The sequence below is a fragment of the Carassius auratus genome, unplaced genomic scaffold (genome assembly GCF_003368295.1).
Source record: "Carassius auratus strain Wakin unplaced genomic scaffold, ASM336829v1 scaf_tig00216606, whole genome shotgun sequence".
Taxonomy (NCBI): domain Eukaryota; kingdom Metazoa; phylum Chordata; class Actinopteri; order Cypriniformes; family Cyprinidae; genus Carassius; species Carassius auratus.
The window spans coordinates 27587-46436 of record NW_020528659.1 but is presented as its reverse complement, the minus strand read 5'-3'; positions in this window follow the sequence as shown (position 1 = coordinate 46436).

Genomic DNA, 18850 nt, shown 5'->3' with positions numbered 1-18850 from the left:
TGGATAAACAGATATTAGCGTGGATGCTATTCTTTTTATGTCACGAGTAGGCATGGCTCACAATTTTTTTATATTTGATTAGTTGATTATTTATAGAATATCAAATATGCTGAGTGATTAATGTCTTTAAAAATCCCAGTTTTTGGTGCTGATCCGGTGGTGATGTGTAACTCTGCCAATAACACACGTAAAAGCTGTCAATCCACTCTCAGAGAAAAGAACACCACATTATCCCTCACACACACATTGTGTCACAGTTTCTACTTACTGTTACGATATCGGGCGAAGCGAGCTGTCAGGCCAGCGATCTCATCTCGAACAGCTCAGAGAGTGAGGATTAGATATCCGATGAAAGGCAAAAAGCCCAAAGTTATTAGCTTTCTACATCTGTATCGCAGTCCTGTTTGGCGAGGACTACTACATATAAATCTAAGACACAACCATGCACGCACATCCACGTTTCCCGATGAACTGGAGGAAAACCAAACCACAAATACCCCCGACTGGCCAAACTAGCAAAGGCTTTCCTTGTGCGTGTCGCGATGTCTGTGCCATCAGAAACGCTGTTCTCTACGGTCGGCCTAATCATGAACAAACGACGCTCCCTTCTTCATCACGAACATGTTATTTTTTTAGATAAAAATGTGAGATTGTTATGACCAACATAATGTTAATGTTCACATTAGTGCAGTTAGTGTTTAGCTAACATTCAAGCTATTCACATTTTGTGTTAACCCATTATGCCTAGCCTAAAATCATTATACTTGAGGTGATATTCAATTAATCAATTAATATTTTATTATGTTCATGCATTTTTTAAATAGAAATACATACAGTTTATGAATTTAAAAGCTATAGCCTTATGAGCAGTTATGTTAATTTAGTGCTATCATTCGGTTGTTCATTATATTAATATGTTTCAGCACGTTACAATCATTAAATGGATTTAGTTATTTAATGAAACCGTTTGTTATCATGCAGATGGACAGCATGAATGGTTGCTCTCACTCTCTGTTTATGTGTATCTTAATAATAATAATCAAATAATTACCAGCAATCATTGAATATTATTTTTGCTTGAAATGCCTATCCCTAGTCACGACTACATGGGGTGTTATGGGAAGTGTTCCCGGTGTAACCTATTGTATGCAACTTGTTACATGATGTGAAATATGAAAATTGATTGTTTTATGTGTGTGCCTATGATTCAATGATTTGTTGACTTTGATGGAACGATGTGTCTTTCTGTTTATTTAGGTTCTGCTGCACAGAAGATGGTTAAAAGAAGGCCTTGGAGTGATGCCGAAAAAAAGCAGTTTGGCGGCAACTTGGAAGTTGCATAAACTTATTGAGAGTCCCGGGGAAAGACAAATGCAGAGATGCAGAGCCAGCACTCCAGAGCAGACATTGGAGAGACATTAAAAATCATGTTCACAATACCATCCAAACCAGAAAGAAGAGGACATCGCTGAATTAACTTGCATGTGTGAAGGCAAGTTGTTTTGACTTTTATTCATTCTCAGGATATGAATTCTTGATATATCAGCAATTACATTTCCACCAGTAAACACTATAATTCTTGATTTCTGTAATTATACTTTCACTAGTGAAATCTCACCATAGGCTGACATTCAAATTCAGTATCAGTATCAGAAATACTGATTGTTGATTTCAGGAATTACTTTGTTACTAGTGAAAATGTATTTTCTTGATATCTGCAATTTAATCGCTACTAGCAACAATGCACATTTCTGATTTCATGAATGTCATTGTTTACTAGTAAAAAATACATTTTATATATCTATAAATTTCACTTCTAATTATTGATATCAGAAATACATTTTCAGATATCAGAAATTAACATTGTCTCTAGTAGCAATTAAATTAATACATTTTTCACTAGTAACAAAGTAATTCCTGAAATCAACAATTAGTATTTCTGATATCAAGAACTGAAATTGAATGTCAGCCTATGGTGCTGTAACCCCCACGTCAGATTTATATCAATGAAAAGGAGGAAAAATATCTACTGGGTCTGAGCTCACCAAATATGTATACATTTCTATTACAGTAATTTGGAGTCTCGGGTTCGGGATCTCACAATTAACACAGAATAAAAAAAATTATGTGTTTATAAAATGTGTCTGCACTTGCATTCAATTCAGATCTCAATTTAGTCACTAACTGCTTGAATAAGGCACATACACAGAAGTCAGTTTGCACCTTTTCTTGTATTCAATAACTTTCTCTTTTCCTTATTATACAGCACTGCAGTATGCTTGAAAACCTTTTCTAAAACAAAACAAAACAAAATCTTTAGTTGATCACAATTGAGTCACTGAACAGTAAAGCTGTCAGTCAACAAATAAGTTGAAGATAAAAAAAAATACAGATAATAATAATACTATGAAAAAAAATGTAGATGAATACCAAAGTCCTGAATGAAGTAGGAAATGTTTTAGCTCAGTTCAGTCAATGTGTGTGTATGAGTGCCTACAAAATCCTTGCCGGAATGAACGATGAAGAAAAACTTTTCTCCCTTCGAACGAATCCTCTGATTGCACAATCCATCCATAGTGAAATCCAACTCGTTTCTCCCCTTCTGGCGTGAATCCAAAACGACCACGACGCGATGAATAAGTCTGATCTCATCAAGCACACACGGCATTCAATGATCACTAATGCAACAAAACAGTTCAGGCATTCATTTAAAGAAGAAATGGCGAGGATGTAAAAGATTAAGCAGCAGCCGAAATGCGTCTCGCATCTCTCACCACGAGCTGGCACGCAAGTGACGTCAGCCAAAACTTAATTAACTTCAAATAACATTGATAACTTACACTTACAACATTGTTTCCCCAAAAACAATTGTATAAACATGTTTAACACTTCTACTAATATAACAAAACAATTTACATTTGTCCTTTTTGTGCACTTTGTCCTCTTCAAGAACAGAATTAATCATCCACATCATCTTACATTAACAAACTAATTTGTTATGTACATATGCGGAAAATAAGAATGATTATGACTTACCTAATGCAAAAAAACAGTTCAGGCATTTATTTAAGGAAGAAATGGCGAGGATGTAAAAGATTAAGCAGCAGCCGAAATGCAGCTCGCATCTCTCATCACGAGCTGGCACGCAAGTGACGTCAGCCAAAACATCGACACACTATGTTAAATAATTAATTCTATTTCGCAACAAAATTAAATACAATTATACAAAAATAATTATACTTTACATGCCTGAACATGTTATGCATTAAACAAGAAAAATAAAATACATACATAAAAAATAATAATAATTGAAAATATTGACAAATATTCATCAATCTATAAACTCAATTATGAGTGGCTTACAGTGGGATTTCACTAGTGAAAATACAATTACTGAAATCAAGAATTGAAGTCTTTACTTGTGGAAATGTAATTGTTGATATCAAAAATTATCATTTTTATTAGAGAAAATTTAACATATCCTGAGAATGAATAAAAGTCAGAACAGCTTCAGGTTATTAAGCGCTGTATTGTATTAATGAGATTATCAGTCCACCCAGACAGCAAGCAGTTTCGGCCCAGGTCTGGCCCACATCTGGCCCACATGGATTTCATGCGGGCCAGATGTGGGCCGGATCTGGGCCAACACTATGTTGCTGTCTGGGCACAGTTAGCTCGAGAGTTATTGGGACAGTTTGTGGACTGATGTTAAGAAGCATAAATATGCTATGTGAAAAAATAAATTTCTAGAGTTTGTATTGTGTTTGTCTAGTATGGCTTACAATAGTTCACAACAAAATGGGTAGTTCACTCAACTGCTCTAATGATAAAACTGAAGCTGACCGTGTCTGTGGTCAACTGAGTGGCATCAGTCATCAGCATTAATTGGACCAGATGCTTTTTTCTTGTCACTTTTGTCTGACTTGAATAATAATAATTATAAGTTATTTATATTATAAGTTTGAGCTGAAATAACCCATATACATGTTGACAGGCTTAAGTGTATAATATTAGATAGATTTAAACACTTGAAAAGACAGAATAAACCTTTATTTTATGCATATAATGAAGCCGACAAAACAGTCCATTAGGATTTTGCTTACAATAATAATTAATAAAATAAAAGAACATTTGTGAATGATCACATCAGTCTTTAAGAATCCAAATTAAAATGTCACTCCGTTTCTAAACTTAATTTAAAACAGATTAAATCTTGTCAAATCCAAGAGTCCTTTCCACCTGATTCCACTATAACAGAAATAAATAATAATTAGAACATGTTACTTTCATAAAGATTTCTTTAAAGCTTGTTTCTGCCACAGATTAAAACATTTTAAAAGATAATTTGTTTTCTCAGAATTTGCGAGCTATAACGTCAGAATTGTGAGTTAAAAACTCATAATTAACTTTAAATGTTTTATTCTGTGGCGGAAACTAGCTTCCGTTATTATAATTGTTATTATTATCATTATCATGTTCTAAAGTAGGCTATAACTTCTAAGATAAAAGTACTTACCTTTGTGACCATGTTGTTTTTTCTACAGTTCAATGTCTCCAACGAACAATCATCATCCATTTTAATTATGCAGAAATCACTCTCACAATATCCCTTAAGGCGAAAATACTACAGTAAAAGTATAAAGATAATGTTGACTTCCGGTCATGTTTTCCTGCATTTTCAGGTGAACGTCCATTAGAGGCGCTAAGTGTCATGTAATCTGCCCAGCAACTGGCTTGGTCCTCACAGCGCCGCCAACTTCACCAGTTCATTTGAGCTGATAGTGTGGCTGCATACACCACAACATGCTATGTGGTCATGGTCCTCACAAGGATAGCTAAACACGTATGTGTGTGTGTGTGTGTGTGTGTGTGTGTGTTTGTGTGTGTGAGAGAGAGAGAGAGAGTGTGTGTGTGTGTGTGTGTGTGTGAGAGAGAGAGAGAGAGAGAGAGAGAGAGAGACAGTCTGTGTGTGTGTGTGTGTGAGACGTGCTGCATTTGGTCTCGTACTCTATCGCATACGTTGTCAGTGTTGTGCACTTGCTTAGACCTTTGTTGTGATAAACAGTAAAGTGTGTTCAAGTGCTAGCCAAAACAGTGTAAATAAATACCCTTTGTGAGAAGCAGTTAAATCAGCGGGAGTTAAAAGCAGATCGTAAGTGTATTTATTTCTTGTCTCATTAGTGTTTAGCGCAGTTGTCGTTGCTAGGACACACTTGTTTGTTTACTGTGTTGAGACGTGCTGCATTGGGTCTCGTACTCTATCGCATATGTTGTCAGTGTTGTGCACTTGCTTGCTTTGTTGTGATAAACCGTAAAGTTCGTTCAGCTGAATTAAATTGCCGGTATTAAAAAAAGTCAGCATACCGCGGCAGCGGTGAAGACCGAAGAGTGTAAAGATGATCAACTCTACTCTATATAAGTATTGTTTTGATATCACTAATACTTGCAAACCACCAGTGTTAGGTAACGACATTATTTTTAAGTAGCAGGGTAATCTAACTAATTACTTTTCCCGTCGTTACAACGCCGTTAACATTACTGGACGTTAAATGCGGTGCGTTACTATGCATTGATTTAATAAACTATGAAATCCAAACGCACCCCTGGCTCAAACAGCGAGTAAGGAGGTGGGTTAATAACGAGATAAGCGATTATGATTGGCTAAGGCAGAGTCATTTGTTTCATGGTAGCCAATCAGAGCCAGTGCATATACGCCAGCGGCGCCAAACACACACACATGCACGAACGCAACAGCTAAACAGAGATTCGCAGCAGCAGCAGAGATGGCAAGTCAGGCAAGCGATGAAAAGTTGGCATTTGCAAGGTGGAGATATAAGCACTACTTCAAATTCATTGAGGTCAAAGGCAAGAACGTGTATGTAATGTGTACATGTAATGTGATACACACGCATCTACAAAGCTAGTGGCCAAAACCACTTTTCTTACAAAGATAATACTTGAAGTGCAGGATAAAACTCTTGCTGTCTGTTGACGTGCAATACATATCGAAAGTTATGTACGAACACCTGTGTGTTCTTCTCATTTTAGCTGACTTGTGAAAACTGCTAAAAAAAAATCTTTGACAAGAACTTTTTTTTATTTATTTTTTACAGTAACACAAATAGTTACTTTCCCTGGTAACGAGTTACTTTTATTATAGAGTAATTCAGTTACTAACTCAGTTACTTTATGGAACAAGTAGTGAGTAACTATAACTAATTACTTTTTAAAGTAACATTCCCAACAGTGCAAACCACACATCACACAATGTAGTAGGCAGCGCAATCTTAACAACCTGCGCACTTTGCCTATATCTATTAATACACTACTTTATTTTTCTATTGGTCTCTGGAATTGCCAGTCTGCTGTAAGTAAAGCCGATTTCATTACTTCTATTATTAGTCATTCAAAGCTTAATCTCATGGCCCTAACAGAGACCTGGATCAAACCAGAGGACACTGCTACACCTGCAGCACTCTCCAATAATTTCTAATTTTCCCACTCTCCCCGTTTGACTGGAAGAGGTGGAGGTACTGGTCTGCTCATCTCTAATGATTGGAAATTTAATCCTTTACCATCTTTGGGTATCAACAGCTGCTTTGAATCTCATTCAGTTACTGTTACCTACCCTCTTAAAATTAATTTTTTCAGTTGTCTATCGACCCCCAGGACCACTGGGTAACTTTTTGGATGAATTAGATGCGTTGCTCTCAACCTTTTCTGAGGATGGTACTCCCCTAGTTATGCTTGGAGATTTCAACATTCATCTAGATAAACCACTGTTTGCTGATTTCCACACTCTGCTTGCCTCTTTTGATCTCAACCAAGTGTCAACTACTGCTACTCACAAATCAGGCAACCGACTGGACCTTATTTATACATGAAACTGCTCTACTGATCATGTTCTGGTTACTCCACTGCACACGTCAGATCACTTCCTCCTCACTCTTAACCTCAACATGGTCCCTGACACTTCACGTACCCCTCCACATGTCATCTTTCGACGTAACCTACGCACACTTTCACCCTCCCGGCTATCTGTAATGGTTTCATCTTCACTTCCTTCCCCTAAACTGTTTGCATCTTTGGATGCTAACAGTGCTACTGATACTTTCTGCTCCACTCTTATATCTTGTTTAGATACTGTTTGCACCTTATCTTCCAGGCCAGCCCGTAACACCCCTTCTGCCCCTTGGTTATCTGATGTTCTATGCAAACACCGTTCTAAGCTTAGAGCTTCTGAAAGGGTGTGGCGCAAGTCCAAAAATACTACTGACCTTATTGTGTATCAGTCACTACAATCTTCCATCTATGCTAATGTCTCCTCTGCTAAAAGGACATACTACCATAACAAAATTAACAATTCATCTAACTCTCGCATGCTTTTTAAAACATTTTCCTCACTTATTTGTCCTCCCCCTCCTGCTCCATCTCAAATAGCTGACAACTTTGCCACATTTTTCTTTATAAAGTTAAACACATTAGTGCAAATTTTTCCACACCTCAATCAGTCAAGCTCATATCAGCAACAAACTTACACTCATTTACATCCTTCTCTTCACTCTCTGAGGCAGAAGTGTCAAAACTCATCCTTTCTAATCACCCTACAACTTGCCCGTTTGATCCTATTCCATCTCATCTCCTTCAAGCTATTTCTCCTGAAGTTGTACCTGCACTCACTCACATCATCAACAAATCCCTCCACACTGGTGTTGTCCCTCATCATTTAGACAGGCTCGTATAACTCCACTACTTAAGAAACCCAACCTCAACCCATCTCTTTTAGAGAACTACAGACCAGTTTCCCTTCTTCCTTTCATTACAAAAACATTTGAATGAGCTGTGTTCAAACAAGTCTCTACATTTCTCCTTGACAGCAACCAATCTGGCTTCAGAAGTGGACATTCAACTGAGACGGCCTTGCTCTCAGTTGTTGAAGCTCTAAGACTGGCAAGAGCGAAATCCAAATCTTCAGTACTTATTCTGCTTGACCGCTGCTTTTGACACGGTTAACCACCATATCCTCCTATCAACCCTACTGGCAAATGGCATCTCAGGAACCACACTTCAATGGTTTAAGTCTTACCTATCTGATAGGTCATTAAACCCTTACCAGTCACCCCCCATTTTTTGGCATGGAGACAGAAATGACATACCCAAAATAAAAAGGTTTCTGCTCATGATTCTTTCTGACTAGATACATGATCAACCTTTGTTCACAAAGCTGACACTTCAAAGTTTACTGTTTAACCCCTTTGCGTGCAAACATCGCTGACGGCCCCAGTTTATTATTGTTTCACTTTCACAGCACATTAAACATCACTGTCTTACTTCATCTGGACAAACTGTGCATCAATGGAAAGTTTAAAGACTCAAGCTTCGATATTTGACCAATATTTTGATAAAACATTGTTGCAGTGACAGATATTTAGTGATTTATGTCAGGAGTGCAAAATAATAAATCCGTATTATGCCACATTTTGAATAGAAATTCACAACTGACTCATATTCAGTCACGTCAAGAGCGGTTTATTTGTGTTCACATAGACTCACTGAACAGCGTCAATAAGGATTTACAGACCAAAGATGCATATCTGCGGAGATATATGGATATATTTACTGATGTTTACTTCATATTTCTTCAGACAGAATCGTCATTTCTATTCATTTTCCACGGATTTACGCGATCAGATGATAAACAGCCTCTCCCAGCGATCTGTGTGTGCGTGCAGTAGTCACAGCTCGTGCTGTGTGTGACTCAGACTCTGATTGGGTCTTTCAAACATCAATCTTAGAGTTTCATATCTGGACACCGCCCCATCGTGTCACATGCTTCCTGCACACTTCCTGGTAGTTATCTGGCCAAAACAACACTGAAACACCTCTGTACACACAAAATATACGAATAATAAACCCGCGATTACGATAGTAAAGCTTGGTATGAGAATTTCTTGAGATCTGGGGCGTTTTTATAAAAAAAATCGAAAATGTACATCGGAAATGCTAACTTGTGCAGCGATGAAAAAGGCTACAAATAACATATTTTTACAACAGTAAACGACCAAATTCCACCCCTGATCGCTAAAGGAAGTTATTATAAACACTCGATCGGGGTTTAAAGTGAGTTTTGAGTAAAAGTGTACTAATAATTTCATAAATTGTCAGATGTAGCTTGATGCTAACGTTAGCACCAATGCTACTAATAGCAGGTGCTTTTCTTCTTCATAATGCATTTTTGTCTCAATAATTCACGTAAGGTCGTAAGAAAATGTTTTGTTGTATTTTTATAGTAAGACTTTTGATAAATAAGGGCTAAATGCAAAGAGAGACTGAAGTGAGATCGCTGCTTTGTTGCTTTGTAAAGCCTGAAAAACCACAATCAAGGCTAATAAAGGTGGAATAAAAACAAAAGAATAATGATAAAAGAATAATGCGGATAATGTGTCATACTTGGCGGAGGTGTGAAAGAACCGTTTGGGGAGAACAATACAATCATGATTCGGGCAGTTTTCAACAGTGAAACATACACAAAGAGCACAGGAAAGTTTACATGTGAGATCTTACAGAGATGACAAGGGCCATAAATCAATCTGATTAGCCTTCTCTAAAAACACACATGACATGGGCTTAGAAAATATTTCATAAAATTCACAGTTTTACAGATTCGATTATGAAATTTTTTATGAAGTCTTGGAAGACTTGTGGCCTTAGCTACACTGTGTTTTCAAACTCATTTCCTACATCAACATTTTTTTAAATACATTTAAAACATATGTTTTTAATATTTTTATTTTTGTTTTTATGTTTGAGCTTATATATCTCTATTATCATAACAGTCTGAGTGATTCTGATTCCTGAACAGTAAACTTTAAAGTGTCAGCTTTGTGAACATATGTTGAATATGTATCTAGTCAGAAAGAATCATGAGCAGAAACCTTTTTATTTTGGGTATGTAATTTCGGTCTCCATGCCAAAAAAGGGGGGTTACTAGTAAGGGGTTAATCTGTAAAACTGTGAATTTTATGAAATATTTTCTAAGGCCATGTCATGTATGTTTTTAGAGAAGGCTAATCAGATTGATTTATGGCACTTGTCATCTCTATAAGATCTCACATGTAAACTCTCCTGTGTACTTTGTCTTTGTTTTTGCCTTTGAAAACTCCCCATTCATGATTCTATTGTTCTCACGAAACAAGTCTTTCACACCTCCGCCAGGTATGACACATTATCTGCATTATTTTTATCATTATTCTTTTTTTATTCCTCCTTTATCAGCCTTTTTTTGTGGTATTTCAATGTTTACAAAGCAACAGAGCAGTGATCTCACTTCAGTCTGTTTGCATTTAGCCCTTATTTATCAAAAGTCTTACTATAAAAATACAACAAAATATTTTCTTACGACCTTACATGAATAATTGTGACAGAAATGCATTATGAAGAAGAAATGCACCTGCTATTAGTAGCATTAGAGCTAACGTTAGCATCAAGCTACATCAGACAATTTATTAAATTATTAGTACACTTACTAAAAACTCACTTTGAACCCCGGTCGGTGTAATAACTTCCTTTTGCGATCACGGGTGGAATTTGGTCGTTTACTATTGTAAAAATATGCTATTTATAGCCTTTTTCATCACTGCACAAGTTAGCATTTCTGATGTACATTTTTTATATTTTTTATAAAAATGTCCCAGATCTCAAGAAAATCTCATACCAAGCTTTTCTATTGTAATCGCGGGTTTATTATTCGGATATTTCGTATGTACAGAGGTCATCAGTGTTGTTGTGAGCAGATATGAACCAGGATGTGCTCACGAACCACGTGACACGATCTGACGCTGTCCGGTTTTGGGACTGTCAGATTGACAAGCCGAACGTCCAATCAGAGTCTGACTGGGTCACAGCTCGAATACATGGAAGCAAACACACAGAGACAGCACTGGGAGAGGCTATTTATCATCAGATCACGTAAATCAGTGGAAAATGAATAGGAATGATTATTCTGTCTGAAGAAATATGAAGTAAACATCAGTAAATATATCCATATATCTCTGCAGATATGCATCTTTGGTCTATAAATCCTTATTGACGCTGTTCAGTGAGTCTATGTGAACACAAATAAACCGCTGCTGACGTGACTGAATATGACTGAGTGGTGAATTTCTATTAAAAATGTGGCATAATACAGATTTATTATTTTGCACTCCTGACATAAATTACTAAATAACTGTCACTGCAACAATGTTTTATCAAATCATTGGTCAAATATCGAAGCTAGAGTCTTTAAACTTTCAATTGATGCACAGTCTGTCCAGATCAAGTAAGAGAGTGATGTTTAACGTGCTGTGAAAATGAAACAATAATAAACTGGGGCCGTCGGCGATGCTGTGTCCAAGTCACAACATCTAACTACTGGGGTGCCTCAGGGCTCAGTTCTTGGACCACTTCTCTTCTCTGTCTACATGGCATCATTAGGTTCTGTCATTCAGAAACATGGCTTTTCATACCACTGCTATGCTGATGACACTCAACTCTACCTCTCATTCCATCCTGATGATCTGACGGTAGATGATGGACCATCACCTTCAACTCAACCTTGCCAAGACAGAACTGCTTGTGATTCCAGCAAACCCATCGTTCCATCACAATTTCACCATCAAGTTAGGCACATCAACCATAACTCCTTCAAAAACAGTCAGAAGCCTTGGAGTTATGATTGATGATCAGCTGAATTTCTCAGATCACATTGCTAAAACTGTCCGGTCCTTCAGATTTGCTTTATTCAACATCAAGAAGATCAGGCCCTTTCTTTCTGAACATGCTGCACAACTCCTTGTTCAAGCTCTTGTTCTGTCCAGTCTGGACTATTGCAATGCCCTCTTGGCAGGTCTTCCAGCCAGTTCTATCAAACCTTTACATTTAATCACGGACGCGGCAGCAAGATTCATTTTTAATGAGCCAAAAAGAATACACTTAACACCTCTGTTTATCAATTTGCACTGGCTTCCAATAGCTGCTCGCAGAAAATTCAAGACATTGATGTTTGCCTACAAAACTACCACTGGCTCTGCACCCATTAACCTAAATTTGTTACTTCAGACTTATGTGCCTTCTAGAAGCTTGAGTTCTGCAAGTGAACATTGCTTAATTGTGCCATCCCAAAGAAGCACAAAGTCACTTTTACGGACTTTTAAATTAAATGTTCCCTCCTGGTGGAATGAACTCCCCAACTCAATCCGAGTCCTTACCCATCTTCAAGAATCGTCTTAAAACCCATCTCTGCCATCTTTATTTTACCCTCTAACTTTAGCACTCACTATTCTAATTCTATTCTTAAAAATACCTTTCTAATCTTTTTGTTTTCTATTTGCTTTTCATTTATTATGCCATATTATGCCCTTAGGGGGGCGCCAGAGTTCACAGGTGGGGCGCGGGAGCAGATATGCTTTGAGGTGAATAAAGATGCATAAAATGTTTTACTAATAATTTTATATTAAAATATTTTTTCAAAGTTAAAAAAAAAAATATATGCTTACAATTCCAAGATAAGGCATCTCTTATATAAAATCATTATTAAAATTTTGTGTGCATACCGTCACTTGATCAATGCTTGTTGTCATAGTAATGGCAAAAACAAAAGGATATTTGGCAGAGAAACGTAAATGCGGTGATTCTTCATCAGAGGTGAAGAAAAAGTTAACACACTATGGCAAAACCTACATAAATTTTGGTTTTATTGAAGGCCAAGACAAGTCTCGGCCAGAATGTGTCTTTTGTGGTGAAAAACTTGCAAACAACAGCATGAAACCAAGCAAGATGAAAAGACGCCAGGAAACGAAGCATCCAGAGACAATTGGCAAAGATAAGGAATTCTTAGAGAGAAAAAAAGAGATGGCTCTGTAAAAAAGATATCAGAAAAGTATTTTGAAAGAGCAGGTTGTGATTTACAGAAGGCTACTAAAGTCTCCTTTGAGTGTTCGCTGTTGATTGCCAAGGCAAAAAAGCTGCATAATATTGGAGAGGAGTTAATCAAACCCACCTGCATTAAAATAGTGGAGGGACTATGTGGCCCGCAAGCAGCTGAAAAGGTTAAATCTGTCCCACTTTCTAACAACACTGTTCAAGACAGAATTGATAAAATGGCAGAAAACGACCACAGTAGCGGGAGAGTCTGTGCTTATCATATATGTACAGTATGTGGAAAGAGATGAGTTGAAATGGGACATAATTATGTCTGCCAATTTACCCACAACAACTACAGGTCAGGATATTTTTATGGCTGTTGATTCATACCTCACATCGTACAATTTGCCCTACACAAATATCGTCGCTTGCTGCACGGATGGAGCTGCCATGATGATGGGTAGAAATAAGGGATTTAACCGCCGTTTGATGGAAAAGGCTCCAGACTGTGTAATTTTCCACTGTATGATACATCGCCAGTCACTTGCCAGTCAAACATCAAACATCTTGGAGTGCAAAGAAGCAATCGATACTTTTATGCGCAAGCTGGAGTACAGGGCTGGAAAAATGTCACAGGGGCATTTACAACACTTTCCACTGCTGCTTCAACGTTCTGTGGGTACCGTGAGTGCATCTTTGCGCGCCGAGATTTGCCGTCACATGATTGCGCTACAGGAGGAATTAAGTCCCGCTTTGTGGATGTTGACGCATTATCCAAGGAGTCATGGGTTATGGATCCCTTCACATCCAGGCTTGAAGATGTGGAATACCTTGGCTGTGAAGATGAGCTCGCTGAACTACAAACTGATTCACTGTCAAAAAAGTACTTTCAGGAGAATGGATTCAAAAGGCTTTGGATAGCCAGGGGCCCTGTTGTCACACCTAAACTTGCAAACTATGCCATTACAAAGATCATTCTTCCTTTCAGTACCACCTACCTCTCTGAGACAGCCTTCAGTGCCCTTGTGTCTATAAAAACAAAGTCACGCAACAGACTGGAAGTCCACAGCGATTTTAGACTGGCTGTCACTGGCATTACACCTGACATTCCATCACTAGTGAAAGGCATGCAAGCCCAAGGTGGAGATTAGCGTTATGTGTTTATGCTGACATTATGATTAGCCTTGTGTGCATGCATGCATGTTAGTACATAATGCATTCTACCGTTCATATTTAACATTACGTTCATAACATTCAGTATTCTATGTTTATACACAAAATCTTGAAAAAAGAGAAACAACTGCGTTTTACTAGTTGTGTAAAAATGAAAATATTAGGCTAAAAGGGAACATTTGAAGTTGAAAGGAAAATTTCCTGTGTATTCATGTAATAAAATGTCATAAAAAATCATTAAATGTCATACAAAAACTACATTTAGTTACTATATACAGTGTGTGTGTGTGTGTGTGTGCTTATGTGCATAGCATTAATATATGTACATATTTAACAAGTCACGGATTGTTAAATATGTACATAGGGGGGGCCCCCAAGGAAAAAGGTTGAGAACCACTGTATTATGCAATTGTGTGTGTGTGTGTGTGTGTGTAAAGACCTCTAACACTAGCTTGCTCTCTTCTTTTTTTATTCTATCGGTTTTCTTTTTATTTATTATATTATTTAAAATCCCATGCTACGTGTACTGTGTTAACCTAACTGAGACTTGTTATAGCACTTACATATCATTGCTCTTTTTGTTGTTTTTGATTGCTTCCACTGTCTTCATCTGTAAGTCGCTTTGGATAAAAGCATCTGCTAAATGGATAAATGTAACTGTAAATGTGTGTTTGTGTGTGAGAGATTTTTTTTTCTTACTTTATTCATACAAATAAGATTTCTCTACAAGATATAATAAAAGAAATGTATATAACATAACAAAAAGTTATATTACATACATATTGTCTACAATAGAGCACAACACATCTTTATAACGCAAGATGAAAATGAATTCCTCTACATTATTTATAGAAATCTAAAAATCTAAATTGACTTTCAATCTTGCTTTCATCATTCTGACAAAGAAAATGCTTGCATCACAATCAAGAGACTCATCTACCTTATTTCTCCTGATAATATAAAATAAGCCAGTTTTGCTTGACCTAAAACAAAATTTAAAAAGCTGACATTTCTGTCTGCATTTTTTTACTGTATCTATATCCAAGAATAAACATCTCTTTAGTAAACACTTCTCCAAACATTATGAACAATTGTTGCAACATTGTAAAAAAATTACACAGTCTGCTACACTCAGAAAAACAATGAAACACGGTTTCCCTTTATGAACAGAAAGGACAGTTTGAATTTACATTAGAATTAATAACAGAAACAGAATCATTGAGTGCCACAATACCATGTAACACTGCATTTTAAATACCCAACTTTTTTGTTTACAGTGATTCATGTAGAGCTCTCCACTCAGGCTTGACTTCATCGTGAAATCCAAAATGAGCTCTCCAGGGAGTATCAGCTCGACCATTCAATTTGTGTTTATTTAAAATTTTGACAAAAGACATTCTGACCACATTGTTTGTGAGAGTTCCATTTAACATTCCAATTAATGGACCAGTGCAGCTTTTAAAATCAGGAGCAAAAATTAATGAAGGGAAGATATCATTACTGTTAGGTTGACAATATCCCTTACAATATAAAAAGGAGAGTTCAGTCTGTGTGAGTTCACATTTCCAATTGTTGAGCAAATGATTTACAATCCTAATACATCATACTCCTACATGAGAGGCCAGTTTTGCAGCGTTAGACAAGTTTGGCCAAGTCAAATCAAAAACATGCTTCAAAGTAACAATCTCCGCTAAAATGAAATGTTGTGCCATAAAAGACCTAGCTAAGAGCTCTATGTTGAATTGTCTCCCATACTGCACTGGCTCTTTCAACAACCAAAAAAGTGATTCACTGCGTATCCTCGATTTCTGTAACATCCTCCACATAGTAAACAACCTATTGTTTGTGAGTCTTCAGTTCCAATAAAAACAAAGGCTGAGCTAGGACCAAATTGCCAACTTTTTTAAATAGAGTATGGGCCCAGGGTCCCCAGACAAGATTTTCTGGTCCAAACAAAAGTCGTTGTTTGAATTGGAGTATGAACGTAGCACCTCTATTAGCGAGATGAAAGTGAAAAGTGAAAAGGTGAAAGGGAAGTGACATTCAGCCAAGTATGGTGACCCATACTCAGAATTGGTGCTCTGCATTTAACCCATCTGAAATGCACACACACAGAGCAGTGAACACACACACACACACACTGTGAGCACACACCCGGAGCAGTGGGCAGCCATTTATGCTGCGGCGCCCGGGGAGCAGTTGGGGGTTTGATGCCTTGCTCAAGGGCACCTAAGTCATGGTATTGAAGGTGGAGAGAGAGCTGTTAATGCACTACCCCCACCTACAATTCCTGCCGACCCAAGACTCAAACTCACAACCCTTCGATTCGGAGTCCAACCCTCTAACCTTTAGGCCACGACTTCCCCATGAATGACCTTGACCTCCTTCTTCCTTTGGTAGAAGCAAAAGACATTGTGGGACCCAATGTAAATGATCCCAGAAAAAATTACTAAAACTGCTTGTATTTTTGCCAATTGCTGTGACATACACACATCAGGCGATGCCAAAACATAGAAGACACTAGGTTGACAATAATACACAACTCTTAAAAGACGTGTGGTAACATCCATTTCCATTTCCTGAGACGTCCTTTAATTAAAAAAAAAAAAACATTGTCCCAATTTCTACACACAAATGAATTGTCTCCTAAAAGCACACCAATACACTTAAAACCACCCCCAACCCAAGATAACACATTAGGCAAGACATTATTTTTTAACTAACTCAATACCAAATGCTATGGCTTTGCTCTTGCCCCAGTTGATTTATGCAGATGACAAAACACTGAAATCATTAATACATTCCACAAGAACATTAATGTCATCTTGATTCTTTACAAAACTAGCCACATCACCAGCATAAGCAGTTAATTTAAAAACTGAATTGCAGCCCCTGTAATATCAAATAAAATTCATTATTTATTATTATTTTTATTTTAAAATGTCAGAAACTCTCCTGAAACTTTTGACAGTCTTGTGAGGAATCGATTATATTCATGATACAAACATCAATTCAGATCTGATCTCAAGTTCATTTCTTGTTGCGTTTTATTATTTATGCATAAAAATGTACTTTTCACAAACATGATTCATGAAGAACTTTTCAATTAAAAGTAAATTTTGATAGTAATAATACAAATGATTGACATGACACTGCAATAAAAACACAAATGTAGATACACACACTCTCTCTCTCTCACACACACACACATATACTTAATTATCTAAATTGGGACATTTCATAGGTGTAATGGTTTTTATACTGTTCAAACTGCATATTCTATCGCCCTACACCTAAACCTACCCCTTACACAAAACTATCTAGATTTTTACCATTTTTTTTTTACCATTATTTTTATATGCAATTCAAGGCAAGGCAAGTTTATTTATATAGCATATTTCATACACAATGGTATTTTAAAGTGCTTGACACAAAATAAAGTAATCATGATAAATAAATATAAAACAAGGAATTTTAAAACTTTTAAAATCATTAAAAAAATATTTAAAATGAATTTAACCCCTTTGCGTGCAAACATCGCTGACGGCCCCAGTTTATTATTGTTTCACTTTCACAGCACATTAAACATCACTGTCTTACTTCATCTGGACAAACTGTGCATCAATGGAAAGTTTAAAGACTCTAGCTTCGATATTTGACCAATATTTTGATAAAACATTGTTGCAGTGACAGATATTTAGTGATTTATGTCAGGAGTGCAAAATAATAAATCCGTATTATGCCACATTTTGAATAGAAATTCACAACTCACTCATATTCAATCACGTCAGCAGCGGTTTATTTGTGTTCACATAGACTCACTGAACAGCGTCAATAAGGATTTTTAGACCAAAGATGCATATCTGCGGAGATATATGGATATATTTACTGATGTTTACTTCATATTTCTTCAGACAGAATCGTCATTTCTATTCATTTTCCACGGATTTACGCGATCAGATGATAAACAGCCTCTCCCAGCGATCTGTGTGTGCGTGCAGTAGTCACAGCTCGTGCGGTGTGTGACTCAGACTCTGATTGGGCCTTGCAAGTGTCAATCTTACAGTGTCATATATGGACACCGCCATATCGTGTCACATGCTTCCTGCACACTTCCTGGTAGTTATCTGGCCAAAACAACACTGAAACACCTCTGTACACACAAAATATCCGAATAATAAACCCACGATTACGATAGTAAAGCTTGGTATGAGAATTTCTTGAGATCTGGGGCGTTTTTATAAAAAAAATCGAAAATGTACATCGGAAATGCTAACTTGTGCAGCGATGAAAAAGGCTACTAATAACATATTTTTACAACAGTAAACGACCAAATTCCACCCCTGATCGCTAAAGGAAGTTATTATAAACACTCGATCTGGGTTTAAAGTGAGTTTTGAGTAAAAGTGTACTAATAATTTCATAAATTGTCAGATGTAGCTTGATGCTAACGTTAGCACCAATGCTACTAATAGCAGGTGCTTTTCTTCTTCATAATGCATTTTTGTCTCAATAATTCACGTAAGGTCGTAAGAAAATGTTTTGTTGTATTTTTATAGTAAGACTTTTGATAAATAAGGGCTAAATGCAAAGAGAGACTGAAGTGAGATCGCTGCTTTGTTGCTTTGTAAAGCCTGAAAAACCACAATCAAGGCTAATAAAGGTGGAATAAAAACAAAAGAATAATGCGGATAATGTGTCATACTTGGCGGAGGTGTGAAAGAACCGTTTGGTGAGAACAATACAATCATGATTCGGGCAGTTTTCAAAAGTG